An 18,695-nucleotide genomic window follows, 5' to 3' on the forward strand; every position below is an offset into this window, starting at 1 on the left:
AATGCATTTTGCATATTCTCACAGCAACTTTGCAAGTAGTTGTTTTTATCCCCATTCAACAAATAAAAATAAGTTCAGAGAACTTAATGTGTTAGATATTAGAGGTAATGAACGGTGTCCTCAGCATTCAAACCCAGGATAGTTAATTCTTTCCCTTAACAACATAGGGTCTGCATGGCTCTGAGTGAGTGACTTAGTTCTTTGTCATTTTACCATGACTAATTTAATATTTGTAATACTTAGCTTATAAGATTATTGTTTATTTAATAAAATATATTTACTAGAGGCTATATTTGTAAGGCTAAAGTCTTGATAGAATCCAAAAAGTAAAACTGAAAGATGAAGTGATTGGCCTAAAGATTGACTTTTTGAAAAAAATAATCTTATACATCTGAGACATTTATTTATTTATAAAATATTTTGCAAAGTTCTTAAATTTCAATGTGCCTAATCAACAACTGCACCTCTCTTTCCTCAGTCAACATCATCAACTATGACGGGAGCTTATTTATTTTATTCTGCAGTTTTCTGGAAAAATTACTTAATTTCTGATTCTGACAAAATAGCATGAAACTATTCAAGTTAAGTGCCTCTAAAATGATAATTTTTATATCCATGACACTTCTCAAGAACTACTGACATCACCTAACTTAATGACTTCTTGGATTGACAACAGAGAAAAACTATTTTCCCTCTTGATCTGCTCTTTGTGGTAGACTAGGTTCCAGATGTATATGTTTATTTGACTGTTGAAAGGTATTATTGAAATTGTGTGAGAAAAATCCCATTTTAAGAACTACATTACGGCCGGGCGCGGTGGCTCACGCTTGTAATCCCAGCACTTTGGGAGGCCGAGGCGGGCGGATCACGAGGTCAGGAGATTGAGACCACGGTGAAACCCCGTCTCTACTAAAAATACAAAAAATTAGCCGGGCGTGGTGGCGGGTGCCTGTAGTCCCAGCTACTCGGAGAGGCTGAGGCAGGAGAATGGCGTGAACCCGGGAGGCGGAGCTTGCAGTGAGCCGAGATTGCGCCACTGCACTCCAGCCTGGGCGAGAGAGCAAGACTCCGTCTCAAAAAAAAAAAAAAAAAAAAAAAAAAAAAAAGAACTACATTACTAGGTTACTTTAAATTTCTGTCAGTATGCTAATAAAATGCAGAGATGGAACTAGGCATTTTTGTGCTACAGGCAATTTTTTCTCTACCTGTTGCGTTTTCCTCTGCTTTGCTTTATGGACTGTCAGAACACGGAGTCTCCTTTGGAATCCTTGGCGTCAGGCTCTGTGGAAGCAGGAACTACTTTTGGTTATCCCTGAATAAGCAGGTAAAATGGCCATCTATCTTGCTTAAGAGATCTTAGTTTTAATGACCTTATTTATTGATAATTCATACTTAGCCTGATACTCTACTATTTTTCATTGATTATCACAATCCTATGGGGCAAGTACTATCATTCTTATTTTACAGAAGAGGAAACTAAGGATCCGAGATACTGAGGACTTACATGATTTTTTTGTGGCTGAAAGTGGTGGACCCTCAATATCACTCAGGCCTTTGTACCTCCAAGTTCCAGGCTCTCAACCTCTGTGCTCTACTGTCACTTTCAAGGCGTTGGAGTTCCTTGTTTCTTCACAATCTGTTGAACCCCAACCAACCTTCTTGAGACTAGCAAGAATAGTTTTTAAATTTTCTTGTAATACCTGTTACATTTTTGCTATTCACTTAGTCAGCCAGCCTTTCTTTCTTTCTTCTTTGCCTTCCTTCCTTCCTTCCTTCCCTCCCTCCTTCCTTCCTTTGACAATCTGAAATGTTTTTAGTATTCAGAATTCATTTAGGATTTTTACAACTATTTCATTAGAGTTTTTACTCACTTTTTTCTGGCCTGAGTACTTTGTCTTTCATGAATATTTCTTATATATTGGTCTATGACTCACTGAATTAGAAAATACAGTTACTGAGTTGAGAAATAACAATAATGGCATAAAGTTTAAGGAGCCAATTTAGACCTTCTTTTGGTTTCAATCAAAGACTTAGAAATTGTAGCCACTTCTGTACAAAATATTCATATTACATTAAGAGTGAATGAACTATTAAATAAAATGCAAAGTCAGAAGACATTAGCCTTGGGTTATCATCTGAATTTTCCTTTTGATTTATTGTATGGAATAGAATACATCTTCTGCTCCTTTACATTTTCTCCTTCTCTTTCTTCTCTTCTTCCTTTTTATTTCTTCCATTTTAGTGTCTAAAAATTAGCCATGACATTGTTTGATGTACCTATTTACAATAATATTATAAGGATTGGCTAATTAATTAATTTCTTGGAAAGGGATGTTATTACCCAGTGGAGTAAAACATCTCCTCTTTCTCTGTTCCCACCTTTTTAGAAGGAAGCTTTTGTTCATAAAATATACTGAATTTGAGGGAAAAATGGCTACGTGTGTGATTATAAAATGAGCCTTTCTAGAAAGTGGCTGAATCAAACTGGGGCAAATTCTTTATATGGTGTACTAAGATTGGGGAGGAAGAAAGGGAGGGATGAAAGCATAGATACCAAACTGACATGCTGATGGAAGACATATATATGTATACACACATATATAATATATACATTATGTAATATATGATATATATATGTGATGGCTCATATCAATATAGAATTTTAATATATTCCATTTGTGACAAATTAATTTCTAAAAATTTTCATAGTTCTTTGGAAAATATTTCTTCTAAAATCAGAGAAAACAGGTAAGTTTTGGACTTTTTCTGTTCTACTTCTGAACATGAATTCATTAATGTAAGTATGCGGCTATGCATACTATTTTTAGAAACTGAGGGAAAATTTGGACAAATGCTTTTAGCTTAAGAAAGTAATTGAGTAAAATATAACCTTGTTAATGTGTGTTAATTTAATGAACATTCATGGTATATGGCAATTATACTTTGACAAATACTACAAAACACTATGTAACATGCTTAGAGTAAGCGTAACTTTTAGGTCACACATAGGTACTAAGCATAATGTGTTTCTCCAAATTTATTATGATAATGTCAGGTGTTACTCTATTCATGGTATCAATTTTGAAAGTTTTTCATGTTGAAAATTTGCCTCTTTATTACATAGACCAAAAAGTTGTTATAAAATTGAAAATAAAGACGAAGCAAAAGATGATGTTTTTTTTCCAAATTGTGAGAACTGTTAACCAGGTGAGTACTGGAATATCAAGGAACTCCTAGATAACATTTTTGCGGACTTTGTAAAATGTAAAAAAAATTATTATTTTATATTCTTGGTTTAACCTTTAATAGTAATAGCAACAGTAATAATAACAGCTAACACGTATTGAATGATTACTGTAAGTTAGAAAGGATGATAGGTGCTTTGTGTATATTATAGTATTTAATATACAATAACATTTCAAAATAGGCAGTGATATTATCTATGTCTCACAGATGAAGAAACAAAGCTCGGTCAGGCAGGCTGGCTGGCAGAAGTTCACAGAGCTGTGTCAGCAGCACAGCCTGATGGGAATCCACATCTGTTCAAAGCCAAAGATGGTGTTCTTAACCCTCATGTTCTTCATCAATACTGTGCTGGCAGCTTAAAAGAACACTGGCACTTCCCAAAAGTAGCTCGTTTCTTTTTTGGGGGATTAAATATACACTCTGGACCTCATACATATGAAATATGTTAGGGCTGTTTTATCAGAAGATGGAAAACTTTTAAGGTTTGGAAACATTTTATTGAAGAACTCATGAATATGGGAAAATAATAAGCATTCAATAACTTTGAATTGAAATGTTTTTGAGATTTTAACAAACAAGAATTAAATAAAACATAAATTTAGGGAGTTACAGCAACATTTTAAATAATTAAGTTTAGAGAATAATGATGTTTCCTTACTGTTTTTGCAAAAGACGCTCATGACCAGTCTCGTTCATAGGAGAGTCTAATTTCAGAGTGGATGAAAGAATCAGATTTTTGCAGCTGAAGAGACCTTAGAAGTCATCCAGATAAATCCCTCTGAGTTTTCTAGACAGAGGTTTGTCTCATTTTTCCTTAAACACCTCTAGTGATGGAATATGCTTTGCCTTCTGGGGCATCACATTTCATCCTAACAGCTCTTGTTAGTTCTTTCTTTCAGTTGAGTCCAAATCTATATCTGTAATTTCCACTTAATTGCTTCCTTTTCTTTCCTTTTCCAAATAACAGCCCAAATCTTTTCTTTCTCTTGCTCCAATTCCCTATTTTTCTCAAGTACTCCATATGTAACATGGTTCTGGGTCCTTTTGTCATTCTGATTGATTTTCATAGTATATATGTCCCTTTTTTTAAAGTTCATTCTTAAGTGTGTGATTCCAAACAAAAGACAATGCACAAAGAACTGTTAGTAAATTGCAGAATAAAATAGCACTATCATTTTCCTTGATTCACCATGTTTTATGTGAATAACACAAGAAAATACTAACCACAAAACATACAATAAAAATTATCAGCCTGCTGTTTACTCAGACTAAATGTAATGAAAAACTTAATCAATAATGCAACAATACAACATGAGGATTATAGTTAATAGAACTGTATTAGGGGGTTTCATTCAATAAATAGATTTTTAGCTGCTCTTGTCACACAAAAAAGTGTGTGAGATGCTTCACTATAGTGACCATATACATAGACATATAATCATATACGTATCACGTAACATCGTGTTGTAAACCTCAAATACATGCAATAAAATTTATTTGAAAAACTAATATGACAATACAATTGCTCTTGCTACCAGCACAGTTTGAATTCAAAATTTTAGACAAATGATAGACTGCAGAAAATGCTTGGTCATAGAAAATGTTAGTCTTTTTAGGCTGCATCTATGTACATCAACTACCTTGATGTCTTTCAATTATGATTTTGTTACTTGAATTTCTCCCTCTTCTCACCCATGCTTGTTTGATGACTGCCCATTATTCTGTCACCTCACCATCTCTGTCCTCTAAGAAACTGCCCCTAAATATTTCAGCATTAGTTGAGCTACTTCTTTCTTGAATTCTTATTGAAAGTTAAAATTTTGTTAAAAATATCTTCAGTTAATAATCTACCAATAAAAAATGAATAATGTTGATGTTTATGACATCTATTATTTATACAAAATCTAATATTACCATTTCTAAAGAAAAAATCTAAACATTAATTAAAGAGAACTATAAAGCTCAACATAGTACTGCTCCAAGTAGTTTTGTGATACAAGTTATCATTTAATACTGAATACCTTGGATTAATTTTTAAGACTTGATAAATACATTCTAATCTCATAACCCAGTTTTATCCACAATAAGTGAACTATTCTTAATACTGGAAATTGAGTAAGTTGTTGAAAGTTGTAGTGTAATGAATGACATGCCATCTATTAGAACCACTTAACAATTCTTTTAATAAATGAGCATATTCAAAGCCCACAAGACTTTGGTTCTGGGTTGTAAATTAATCAAAAGGTGAACAGTTTCCTTCTTTGTTTTCAACAAATACATTTATTCAATTCTTTTCAGTAAAAATGGTTATTTCCCCAGAATTCTAATTAAAATTCCAGTTAAATGCTTAATTCTTTTGACCTCTAAACAATATACTTCCTTAACATGCATTTGTGCATTCAAGTTCTTATTCCATGTAATGGGCATTTGTATAGTCTCCCAGTAAAAACTGAAGTTTGCTCGCTTGGAAAAAACATTGTTTTCACCCACTGCAAGATTTTAGAGGGAGCATAGGGTCTGCAGCCCGATCCATCTGAAGGAATGTTTATCTCCAGTATCTCTGTCTTGTTCGTTGCAAACGTAGCTCATTTTTGTCCTTGTCTGACAGATTTTCTTTTCAATCAAATGTTGTGGTCTTTTCATAAATGTAATTTTTGTCTATTACTTAACCACTCTGTACCTCTATTTCTTCATCTGTAAAAGAAGAGTAAGAATGGTTCTTTCTTACAGGGCGTTGTGAGTGTTAAATGTATTAATACATACAAAGTATTTTGAACATAGTGAATAGCGTGCTGTTAGTAGTAGTAGCTTGTGAAAGTGAATAATATGCTGTTAATAGCACATAGTGAATAATGTGTTGTTAGTAGTAGTAGCTTGTGAAAGTGCCTCTGTTACCAGGTAGTAAGGGAATCCATGGTTCTTAGTCGTCTAGGGAGAAAGATTTCGGCCAAGTGACAATTCAGATACCAGAGAGCTTTATTGAAGGGGAATCGAGAGCAGAGAGTTTATTGATGGAGAGACGGTACACTGACAGATGAGGCCGAAAGGGGTTCTGGAAGAGGGTGAGCCAGCAGCAGCCCGAGAGTTGGGTTTTGATGCTGTTGGATTTTTTCTTGAAGTTAGCTCCCCTTTCTTTAGTCTCTGCCTTTTTTCTCTGTCTAGTTTTCCCGCTCCTGGCTTAAATCTCTGACTTTTCCCCACCTAGTTCCTACCCCAGGCTTGTAGGACCCTCCCTTACTATTACTTGGTGCACATACGTGCGCTCCGTGTTGGAGCTCAAGTTTGTCTAATGGCTGCGTTGCTCATTACCGCCACCCTCAGGAGGGTTGTTTAGCGGGTCAAATCTATACTTAACTGTGCCTGCGAATCTCTGACAAATTTTCTCCTTTGAGCTCTTCCCCTTTATCAGCATGTACCTAGTGACATTCTGACACCTTAACTGTAGAATGAGTGATTACTGGGCATCTTAAGGAGCACTGCTTCCTGTATAGTTTTTTTCCCTCCTCTTTGCTCATATCTGCACGCATGTTTCGGGTGGTTTCTGGGGTGTGAGATTATCCAGACCTCCTTTTTCTCAGGGACTCTTGCTCCTGGTCATGTCTAGCTCTAGCTGTCTACCTACTGTAACACTACCACAGCACAACTCTAGTTGAAGTAATGCTAAATAATCAATAAGCCAGATTTCCCCTCCCCAACCCCAAATCTATAGCAATGGTAGTCATTTTGCTGACATAGAATAACAACAATTTGGTGATATTTTTTGCCTCTTTGCTCCATTAAGACTCCTGGATGAACTATAAATTCAACTTACGTTTATACAATAGAATTTGAATTAAAGAAATATCAAGCAGAAAAATTTGTTCAGCAGGTGGAAGTATATTAAAATCAGGGAAAGTATTATTTTAAAATTTGGCTTTTTAATATATTTACATTCATTTTTATTCTCATTAAAATTTTTATTTGTTTCAAATCCTCGTGAATTATGTCTCAGATTATTCAACTTCGTGGTTGGTCCATTGGTTGATGCTGTTGAATGAAAAGAACATATTCTAGAGCTATTGTTACATGAACCAATAACAGAGAGGCTAAGTAGTTCTACCCTGGACTGAGAGTCAGTAATATAGTAATTTATTGTTAATGAATGAAGATCCTCACATTAACAAAGAACCTTATTTTGGAGCCCAGAAACTTTTCTTACAGAACCAAAAGCCAGGATAACATCACTTTTTTTTTCAGATGAAAAGAAAGCTCTATTTTCATTAGGACCATTTCGCACCAAAAGTTTCTGTTTGTGTATAAAGGTTCTAACATACAGCATAATCTAACTAATACTAATTATGATGAATAGGTGATTTAATTCCAAATGAAATTAAATCATAACTAGAGATGCTATTTTTTCCTCAGCTTAGGCTACCACGGTCTTCATAATTACATAAAAATATTACAGGTCTTGTCTTAAGAAAGATTTACCAGAGACTTGTGTTGTTTTTAGGTGTGTGAACTCAGGAAATGTAAAACTCTTTGGTTCAGAAAATTCATTTGGTGCTTCTCTGAGTTTATTATTGTGAATGGGAAGTATATGTATGCTTTAACCTATAATCCTGACAACAGAAATCAAGATAGGAAATATCTATGTAGTTGAAATAGTTTTTGCTGTTGGAATAGAAGGCTGTGGAAAGAATGTGCTGCTAATACACACACTCCTCCACACTTCACCACTCTCACCCCACCAAACAAACCTGAAAAAACCCTTGAATGGGGAAAACTCATTCCTGTCAGGTCTAGAATTGCTTTTATCTTAATACTTATCATTTTCTTAACTCTCAAGTTAAGATTTCTTTGACTGTGAAGTGCTGACTTCTAAATATAACTCCATAGACTCCCAATAATTACCAGACTTGGAAACAAATGAGTATTTTATTGTTCCAAAAATAAAAGACTGCCAAAAGAATGGGCGTTTGCCACCATCACATTCATTTAAAAGAACATGCCACTGACTTTGAAAGTAATTCTAAAAGAAGATGTTAAAAAGCTTCAACAATGGCAGCATTATAAAAATGTGTACAGGGGGCTGAAACATCATTCACTTTTCATTTGCGTATGTATATTCTACCCTATTTTCAAACACTCATTTGGAAATACAAGTTCTGGTATTAAAAAAGACCCAGTCTTGTAAGTTTATTACACTATTATTATATACTAAAATAATTTTCACCATTCCACATTAGCAAGATAAATACAACAAATTCCTTCTATATTATTCCCCCATTATATATATATATATATATATATATATATATATATATATATATTTCAGAAGCACTTATTAGCAATTTAAAGAGTTATATTTTAAGGAGGAGATAATTAGATGAAGTGATTCATCTTTTTGCTTGCTTGCTTTCGTCTAAACCAAAATGATACATCTATAGAAACATTATGGATGAGTCAGAATATACACACACTATATATACGGTGTGTGTGTGTGTGTATATATATAGTAACAAAATATATAGTATATGTATATATATGCTATACTATGTACTATACATATAGTGTATATACATACTATATATATAAATTTTAAACATAATTTTACTAATAAAATTACTTAAAGGAAAAACCTTTGAAAGAATCATACTTGACTTCAATCATTACCTAAAGGAGGGTGGAGCCAAGATGGCCAAATAGGAACAGCTCCGGTCTACAGCTCCCAGCGTGAGCAACGCAGAAGACGAGTGATTTCTGCATTTCCATCTGAGGTACTGGGTTCATCTCACTAGGGAGTGCCAGACAGTGGGTGCAGTGCACTGTGTGCGAGCCGAAGCAGGGCGAGGCATTGCCTCACTCAGGAAGTGCAAGGGGTCAGAAAGTTCCCTTTCCTAGTCAAAGAAAGGGGTGACAGATGGCACCTGGAAAATCGGGTCACTCCTACCCTAATACTGCACTTTTCCAACAGGCTTAAAAAACGGCACACCAGGAGATTATTTCCCGCTCCTGGCTCAGAGGGTCCTATGCCCATGGAGTCTCCCTGATTGCTACCACAGCAGTCTGAGATCAAACTGCAAGGTGGCAGTGAGGCTAGGGGAGGGGTGCCTGCCATTGCCCAGGCTTGATTAGGTAAACAAAGCAGCCGGGAAGCTTGAACTGGGTGGAGCCCACCACAGCTCAAGGAGGCCTGCCTGCCTGCCTCTGTAGGCTCCACCTCTGGGGGCAGGGCACAGACAAACAAAAAGACAGCAGTAACCTCTGCAGACTTAAATGTCCCTGTCTGACAGTTTGAAGAGAGTAGTGGTTCTCCCAGCATGCAGCTGGAGATCTGAGAACGGGCAGACTGCCTCCTCAAGTGAGTCCCTGACCCCCGAGCAGCCTAACTGGGAGGCACCCCCCAGTAGGGGCAGACTGACACCTCACACGGCCGGGTACTCCTCTGAGACAAAACTTCCAGAGGAATGATCAGGCAGCAGCATTTGTGGGTCACCAATATCTGCTGTTCTACAGCCACTGCTGCTGATACCCAGGCAAACAGCGTCTGGAATGGACCTCTAGCAAACTCCAACAGACCCGCAGCTGAGGGTCCTGTCTGTTAGAAGGAAAACTAACAAACAGAAAGGACATCCACACCAAAAACCCATCTGTACGTCACCATCATCAAAGACCAAAAGTAGATAAAACCACAAAGATGAGGAAAAAACAGAGCGAAAAAACTGGAAAGTCTAAAAAGCAGAGCGCCTCTCCTCCTCCAAAGGAACTCAGCTCCTCACCAGCAACAGAACAAAGTGGGACGGAAAATCACTTTGACAAGTTGAGAGAAGAAGGCTTCAGATGACCAAACTATTCTGAGCTACAGGAGGAAATTCAAACCAAAGGCAAAGAAGTTAAAAACTTTGAAAAAAAATTAGACAAATGGATAACTAGAATAACTAATGCAGAGAAGTCCTTAAAGGAGCTGATGGAGCTGAAAGCCAAGGCTCTAGAACTACGTGAAGAATGCAGAAGACTCAGCAGCTGATGCGATCAACTGGAAGAAAGGGTATCAATGATGGAAGATGAAATGACTGAAATGAAGCAAGAAGGGAAGTTTAGAGAAAGAATAAAAAGAAATGAAGAAAGCCTCCAAGAATTATGGGACTATGTGAAAAGACCAAATCTACGTCTGATTGGTGTACCTGAAAGTCATGGGGAGAATGGAACCAAGTTGGAAAACACTCTGCAGGATATTATCCAGGAGAACTTCCCCAATCTAGCAAGGCAGGCCAGCATTCAGATTCAGGAAATACAGAGAACGCTACAAAGATACTCTTAGAGAAGAGCAACTCCAAGACACATAATTGTCATTCACCAAAGTTGAAATGAAGGAAAAAATGTTAAGGGCAGTCAGAGAGAAAGGTCGGGTTACCCACAAAGGGAAGCCATTCAGACTCACAGTGGATCTCACAGCAGAAACTCTACAAGCCAGAAGAGAATGGGGGCCAATAGTCAGCATCCTTAAAGAAAAGAATTTTCAAACCAGAATTTCATATCCAGGCAAAATAATCTTCATAAGTGAAGGAGAAATAAAATACTTTACAGACAAGCAAATGCTGAGAGATTTTGTCACCACCAGGCCTGCCCTAAAAGAGCTCCTGAAGGAAGCACTAAACATGGAAAGGAACAACCAGTACCAGCCACTGCAAAAACATGCCAAAATGTAAAGACCATCAATGCTAGGAAGAAACTGCATCAACTAATGAGCAAAATAACCAGCTAACATCATAATGACAGGACCAAATTCACACATAATATTAACTTTAAATGTAAATGGGCGAAATGCTCCAATTAAAAGACACAGAGTGGCAAATTGGATAAAGAGCCAGGACCCATCAGGGTGCTGTATTCAGGAAACCCATCTCATGTGCAGAGACACACATATGCTCAAAATAAAGGGATGGAGGAAGATCTCCCAAGCAAATGGAAAACAAAAAAAAGGCAGGGGTTGCAATCCTAGTCTCTGACAAAACAGACTTTAAACCAACAAAGATCAAAAGAGACAAAGAAGGCCATTACATATGGAAAAGGGATCAATTCAACAAGAAGAGCTAACAATCCTAAATATATATGCACCCAATACAGGAGCACCCAGATTCATAAAGCAAGTCCTTAGTGACCTACAAACAGACTTAGACTCCCACACAATAATAATGGGAGACTTTAACACCCCACTGTCAACATTAGACAGATCAATGAGACAGAAAGTTAACTAGGATATCCAGGAATTGAACTCAGCTCTGCACCAAGTGGACCTAATAGACATCTACAGAACTCTCCAGCCCAAATCAACAGAATATACATTCTTTTCAGCACCACACCACACCTATTCCAAAATTGACCACATAGTTGGAAGTAAAGCTCTCCTCAGCAAATGTAAAAGAACAGAAATTATAACAAACTGTCTCTCAGACCACAGTGCAATCAAACCAGAACTCAGGATTAAGAAACTCACTCAAAACCACTCAACTACACGGAAACTGAACAACCTGCTCCTGAGTGACTACTGGGTACATAACGAAATGAAGGCAGAAATAAAGATGTTCTTTGAAACCAATGAGAGCAAAGACACATCATACCAGAATCTCTGGGACACATTCAAAGCAGTGTGTAGAGGAAAATTTATAGCACCAAATGCCCACAAGAGAAAGCAGGAAAGATCCAAAATTGACACCCTAACAACACAATTAAAAGAACTAGAAAAGCAAGTGCAAACACATTCAAAAGCTAGCAGAAGGCAAGAAATAACTAAAATCAGAGCAGAACTGGGGGAAATAGAGACACAAAAAACCCTTCAATAAATTAATGAATCCAGGAGCTGGTTTTTTGAAAAGATCAACAAAATTGATAGACCGCTAGCAAGACTAATAAAGAAGAAAAGAGAGAAGAACAAAATAGACACAATAAAAAATGATAAAGGGTATATCACCACCGATCCCACAGAAATACAAACTACCATCAGAGAATACTACAAACACCTCTACACAAATAACTAGAAAATCTAGAAGAAATGGATAAATTCCTCGACAAATACACCCTCCCAAGACTAAACCAGGAAGAAGTTGAATCTCTGAATAGAGCAATAACAGGCTCTGAAATTGTGGCAATAATCAATAGCTTACCAACCAAAAAAAGTCCAGGACCAGATGGATTCACAGCCGAATTCTACCAGAGGTACAAGGAAGAGCTGCTACCATTCCTTCTGAATCTATTCCAGTCAACAAAAAAAGAGGGAATCCTCCCTAATTCATTTTATGAGGCCAGCATCATCCTGATACCAAAGCCTGGCAGAGACACAACAAAAAAAGAGAATTTTAGACCAATATCCTTGATGAACATTGATGCAAAAATCCTCAATAAAATACTGGCAAACTGAATCCAGCAGCACATCAAAAAGCTTATCCACCATGATCAAGTTGGCTTCATCCCTGGGATGCAAGGCTGGTTCAACTTACGCAAATCAATAAATGTAGTCCAGCATATAAACAGAACCAAAGACAAAAACCACATGATTATCTCAATAGATGCAGAAAAGGCCTTTGACAAAATTCAACAACGCTTCATGCTAAAAACTCTCAATAAGTTAGGTATTGATGGGACGTATCTCAAAATAATAAGAGCTATCTATGACAAACCCACAGCCAATATCATACTCAATGGGCAAAATCTGGAAGCATTCCCTTTGAAAACTGGCACAAGACAGGGATGCCCTCTCTCACCACTCCTATTCAACATAGTGTTGGAAGTTCTGGCCAGGGCAATTAGGCAGAAGGAAATGAAGGGTATTCAATTAGGGAAACAGGAAGTCAAATTGTCCCTGTTCGCAGATGACATGATTGTATATCTAGAAAACCCCATTGTCTCAACCCAAAATCTCCTTAAGCTGATAAGCAACTTCAGCAAAGTCTCAGGATACAAAATCAATGTGCAAAAATCACAAGCATTCTTTTACACCAATAACAGACAAACAGAGAGCCAAATCATGAGTGAACTCCCATTCACAATTGCTTCAAAGAGAATAAAATACCTAGGAATCCAACTTACAAGGGATGTGAAGGACCTCTTCAAGGAGAACTACAAACCACTGCTCAATGAAATAAAAGAGGATAAAAACAAATGGAAGAACATTCCATGCTCATGGGTGGGAAGAATCAATATCGTGAAAATGGCCATACTGCCCAGGGTAATTTATAGATTCAATGCCATCCCCATCAAGCTACCAATGACTTTCTTCACAGAATTGGAAAAAACTACTTTAAAGTTCATATGGAACCAAAAAAGAGCCCACATCGCCAAGTCAATCCTAAGCCAAAAGAACAAAGCCAGAGGCATCACGGTACCTGACTTCAAACTATACTACAAGGCTACAGTAACCAAAACAGCATGGTACTGGTACCAAAACAGAGATATAGATCAATGGAACAGAACAGAGCCCTCAGAAATAATGCCGCGTATCTACAACCATCTGATCTTTGACAAACCTGAGAAAAACAAGCAATGGGGAAAGGATTCCCTATTTAATAAATGGTGCTGGGAAAACTGGCTAGCCATATGTAGAAAGCTGACACTGGATCCCTTCCTTACACCTTATACAAAAAATAATTCAAGATGGATTAAATACTTACATGTTAGACCTAAAACCATAAAAACCCTAGAAGAAAACCTAGGCAATGTCATTCAGGACATATGCATGGGCAAGGACTTCATGTCTAAAACACCAAAAGCAATGGCAACAAAAGCCAAAATTGACAAATGGGATCTAATTAAACTAAAGAGCTTCTGCACAGCAAAAGAAACTACCATCAGAGTGAACAGGCAACCTACAGAATGGGAGAAAATTTTTGCAACCTACTCATCTGACAAAGGGCTAATATCCAGAATCTACAATGAACTCAAACAAATTTACAACAAAAAAACAACCCCATAAAAAGTGGGCGAAGGACATGAACAGACACTTCTCAAAAGAAGACATTTATTCAGCCAAAAAACACATGAAAAAATGCTCATCATCACTGGCCATCAGAGAAATGCAAATCCAAACCACAGTGAGATACCATCTCACACCAGTTAGAATGGCCATCATTCAAAAGTCAGGAAACAACAGGTGCTGGAGAGGATGTGGAGAAATAGGAACACTTTTACACTGTTGGTGGGGCTGTAAACTAGTTCAACCATTGTGGAAGTCAGTGTGGCGATTCCTCAGGGATCTAGAACTAGAAATACCATTTGACCCAGCCATCCCATTACTGGGTATATACCCAAAGGACTATAAATCATGCTGCTATAAAGACACATGCACACGTATGTTTATTGCGGCACTATTCACAATAGCAAAGAGTTGGAACCAACCCAAATGTCCAACAACGATAGACTGGATTAAGAAAATGTGGCACATATACACCATGGAATACTATGCAGCCATAAAAAATGATGAGTTCATGTCCTTTGTAGGGACATGGATGAAACTGGAAAACATCATTCTCAGCAAACTATCGCATGGACAAAAAACCAAACACCGCATGTTCTCACTCATAGGTGGGAATTGAACAATGAGAACTCATGGACACAGGAAGGAGAACATCACACTCTGGGGACTGTTGTTTGGTGGGGGGAGGGGGAAGGGACAGCATTAGGAGATATACCTAATGCTAAATGACGAGTTAATGGGTGCAGCAAACCAACACAGCACATGGATACATATGTAACAAACCTGCACATTGTGCACATGTACCCTAAAACCTAAAGTATAATTAAAAAAAAAAATCTAAGGATGTTACCCATGAGAGTGTTTCTCTGGAAAATCAGTAAACTATTTTAATCTATAATATTACCCTTACATTCACACAAAAGGGTTCTTACTCTACTTTGGTTCTCCATTTGCCGTCATGTTCTCCATTATATGGAGAGTCTGTGGGTCCAATGGAACATGCCTATGCAACATTTGCACTATCTTTTTATCTAGACCATGTTTTGGGTATTTGCGGCCCCAGAAAATGGGGAAGGGATGCCTTTCCCAAATAATGTTCAACTTACTTGCAAAATCTGCATGAGTCTTTTCCTTGAGTCTGGTCTCAGGCAAGATTTATGGTCCAAAATGAGAACTTCATGAATGATGAGTACATCTCTTGGCACAAGAGGTGGCTTTGGAGTGGCTGGTTGCAGAATGGGAGATGTAGCTAGAGCTTAGATGTTTAGGTTTGAATAGACATATCTGTGGCATGAGAATCCTCATGGTGTGGAACAAAGCCAGGTGCAAAGAAGGGAGAAAAAGCCAGGGACAGGAGCTGAGTGCACTTTGATGTGGGGCTGGCTTTTCCTACACTGCCACATTTTTGGGTGGCATTCTGAGGATTCCAAGAACTGTAAAGGTAGAAGTGTATGACACATTTTATTTGAGTTTATTGGCTTGACTTATAACTTTAAATATTTAGATGTATGCCATGTGAGTCTCTATTTTTCTTTTGCTCCAAGCTTCCCAAATATTAGGGGAGTCAGTTGGTCCTATATAGAATAGAAATTTATTCTTAAAGTCCAAATACAGGGATTTATCCCAGGACTGCAAGGATGGATCAACATATGCAAATCAATCAGTGTGATACATCATATCAAGGGAATAAGGATAAAATCCATATGATCATTTCAATTGATGCTGAAAAATTATTTCATAAAATTTGACATCACTTCATGATTTAGAAACCCTCAAAAAACTGGGTATAGAAGGAACATACCTCAACATAATGAAAGTCATATGTGACAGACCCACAGGCTAGTATCATACTGAATGGAGAAAAACTGAGAGCCTTTCCTCTTAATCTGGAACACGACAAGCATGCCCACTTTCATCACTGTTATTAAACATAGCACTGAAAGCCGTAGCCAGAGCAATCAGACAAGAGAATGAAATAAAATGCATCCAAACTGGAAAGGAAGATGTAAAATTATCCTTGTTTGTAGATGATATAATCTTATATTTGGAAAAACCTAGACTTCACCAAAAACTATTAGAACTGATAAACAAGTTCAGTAAAGTTTCAGCAGAATATAAAATCAACATACAGAAATGAGTAGCATTTTTCTATGTCAACAGTGAACAATTTGAAAAAGAAATCAAGAAATTAATCTAATTTACAATAGCTACAAATAAAATTAAATACCTAGGAATTAACTTAACCAAAGAAGTGAAAGATCTCTCCAATGAAAACTGTAAAATGTTGATGAAAGAAATTGAAGAGGACAACAAAAAAAATCAAAATATATTCCATGTTCATGGATTGGAAGAATCAGTATTGTTAAAATGTCCATACTACCCAAAGCAATCTACAGATTTTTTTTTTAAGACAGAGTCTCACTCTGTCACCCAGGCTGGAATGTAGTGGTGTGATCATGACTCACTGCAACCCCTCCCTACTGGGCTCAAGTGATCCTCCCACCTTAGTCATCCAAATAGTTGGGACTGCAGGTGTGTGCCCCCATACCTGGTTAATTTTTTTTGTATATTTTGTAGAGGCAGAGTTTTGCCATGTTGCCCAGGCTGGTCTCAAACTCCTGGGCACAAGCAATCCTTCTGCCTTGGCCTCCCAAAATGCTGGGATTACAGGCATGAGTCCCATGCGTGGCTTGCAATCTACAGATTTAATGCAATCTCTATCAAAATACCAATGACATTCTTCACAGAAATAGAAAAAAAATTCTAAAATTTATATGGAACCACAAAAATAACAGAATAGCAAAAGCTATCCTGGGCTTTTGAGTAAGACTGGAGGAATAACATTACCTAACTTCAAATGATACTACAGAGCTATAGTAACTGAAACAGCATGGTACTTGCATAAATACAGATACATAGACCAATGGAACAGAACAGAGAACCTAGAAACAAATCCATACATCTATAGTGAATTCATTTTTGACAAAAGTGAGTGACAAAAATATATAATGGGGAAAGGACAGTCTCTTCAATAAATAATGCTAGGAAAACTGGATATTCATATGCAGAAGAATGAAACTAGATCTCTCTCTCTCACCCTATAGAAAAATCAAATCAAAATGAATTAAAGACATCTAAGTTCCCAAACTATGAAACTACTAACAGGAAACATTGGAGAAACTCTCCAGGACATTGACTTGGGCAAAGGTTTCTTGAGTAATATCCCACAAGCACAAGCAACCAAAGCAAAAATGGATGAATGGGATCACATCAAGTTAAAAAGTTTCTGCACAGCAAAGGAAACAATCAACAAAGTGAAGAGACAACCCACAGAATGGGAGAAAATATTGGCAAACTACTCATCTGACGAGGGATTAATAATCAGACTATATAAGGAGCTTGAACAACTCTATAGGATAATATCTAATATTCTGATTAAAAAATGAGTAAAAGATCTGAATAGACTTTTCTCAAAAGAAGACATACAAATGGCAAACAGGTATATAAAAAATGTTCAACATCATTGATCATCAGAGAAATGCGAATCAAAACTACAATGAAGTATTATCTCACACCAGTTAAAATGGCTTTTATCCAAAAGACAGGTAATAACAAACGCTGTCAACAATATGGAGAAAAAGGAAGCCTCATACACTCTTGGTGGGAAAGTAATTTAGTACAACCACTATGAAGAACAGTTTGAAGGTTTCTCAAAAAACTAAAAATAGAGCTATCATATGATTCAGCAATCACACTGCTAGGCATATATCCAAAAGAAAGGAAATCAGTATATCAAAGAGAAATCTGAACTCCCATGTTTATTGCAGAACTATTCACAATAGCCAGGATTTGGTGGCAACACAAATGTCTGTCAACAGACGAATGGATAAAGAAAATGTTGTACATATACACAATGGAGTACTATTCAGCAATAAAAAGAAGGAGATCCTGTCATTTGCAAAAACATGGATGGAACTAGAGGTCATGGTGTTAAGTGAAATAAGCCAGACACAGAAAGACAAACTTTGCATGTTCTCACTTATTTTTGGGAGCTAAAACTTAAAACAATTGTATTCATGGAGATAGAGAGTAGAACAACAGTTACTAGAGGCTGGAAAGGGTAGAAGGGGTGGAGGGTGGGGGGAAGGAGTGATTGCTGATGGGCAGAAAAAAATAGTTAGAAAGAATAACTAAGATCTAGTATTTGATAGCACAACAGGGTGACTATATTCAATAATAATTTAATTTTACATTTAAACATAACTAAAAGAGTATATTTGGATTGTTTGTAACACAAATAATAAATGCTTGAAGTGATGAATACCACATTTACCCTGATGTAATTGTTAAACATTGTATACCTGTATCAAAATATTCTATATACTCCATAAATATATATATCTACTATGTACCTACAAAAATTAAAAATAAAATAAATTTTAAATCCAAATTGAGACATGTTTTTTCAACTTGCTTGGTGTTCTCATGTAATATTGCT

The sequence above is a fragment of the Nomascus leucogenys genome, chromosome 16, assembly GCF_006542625.1.
Source record: "Nomascus leucogenys isolate Asia chromosome 16, Asia_NLE_v1, whole genome shotgun sequence".
Taxonomy (NCBI): Eukaryota; Metazoa; Chordata; class Mammalia; order Primates; family Hylobatidae; genus Nomascus; species Nomascus leucogenys.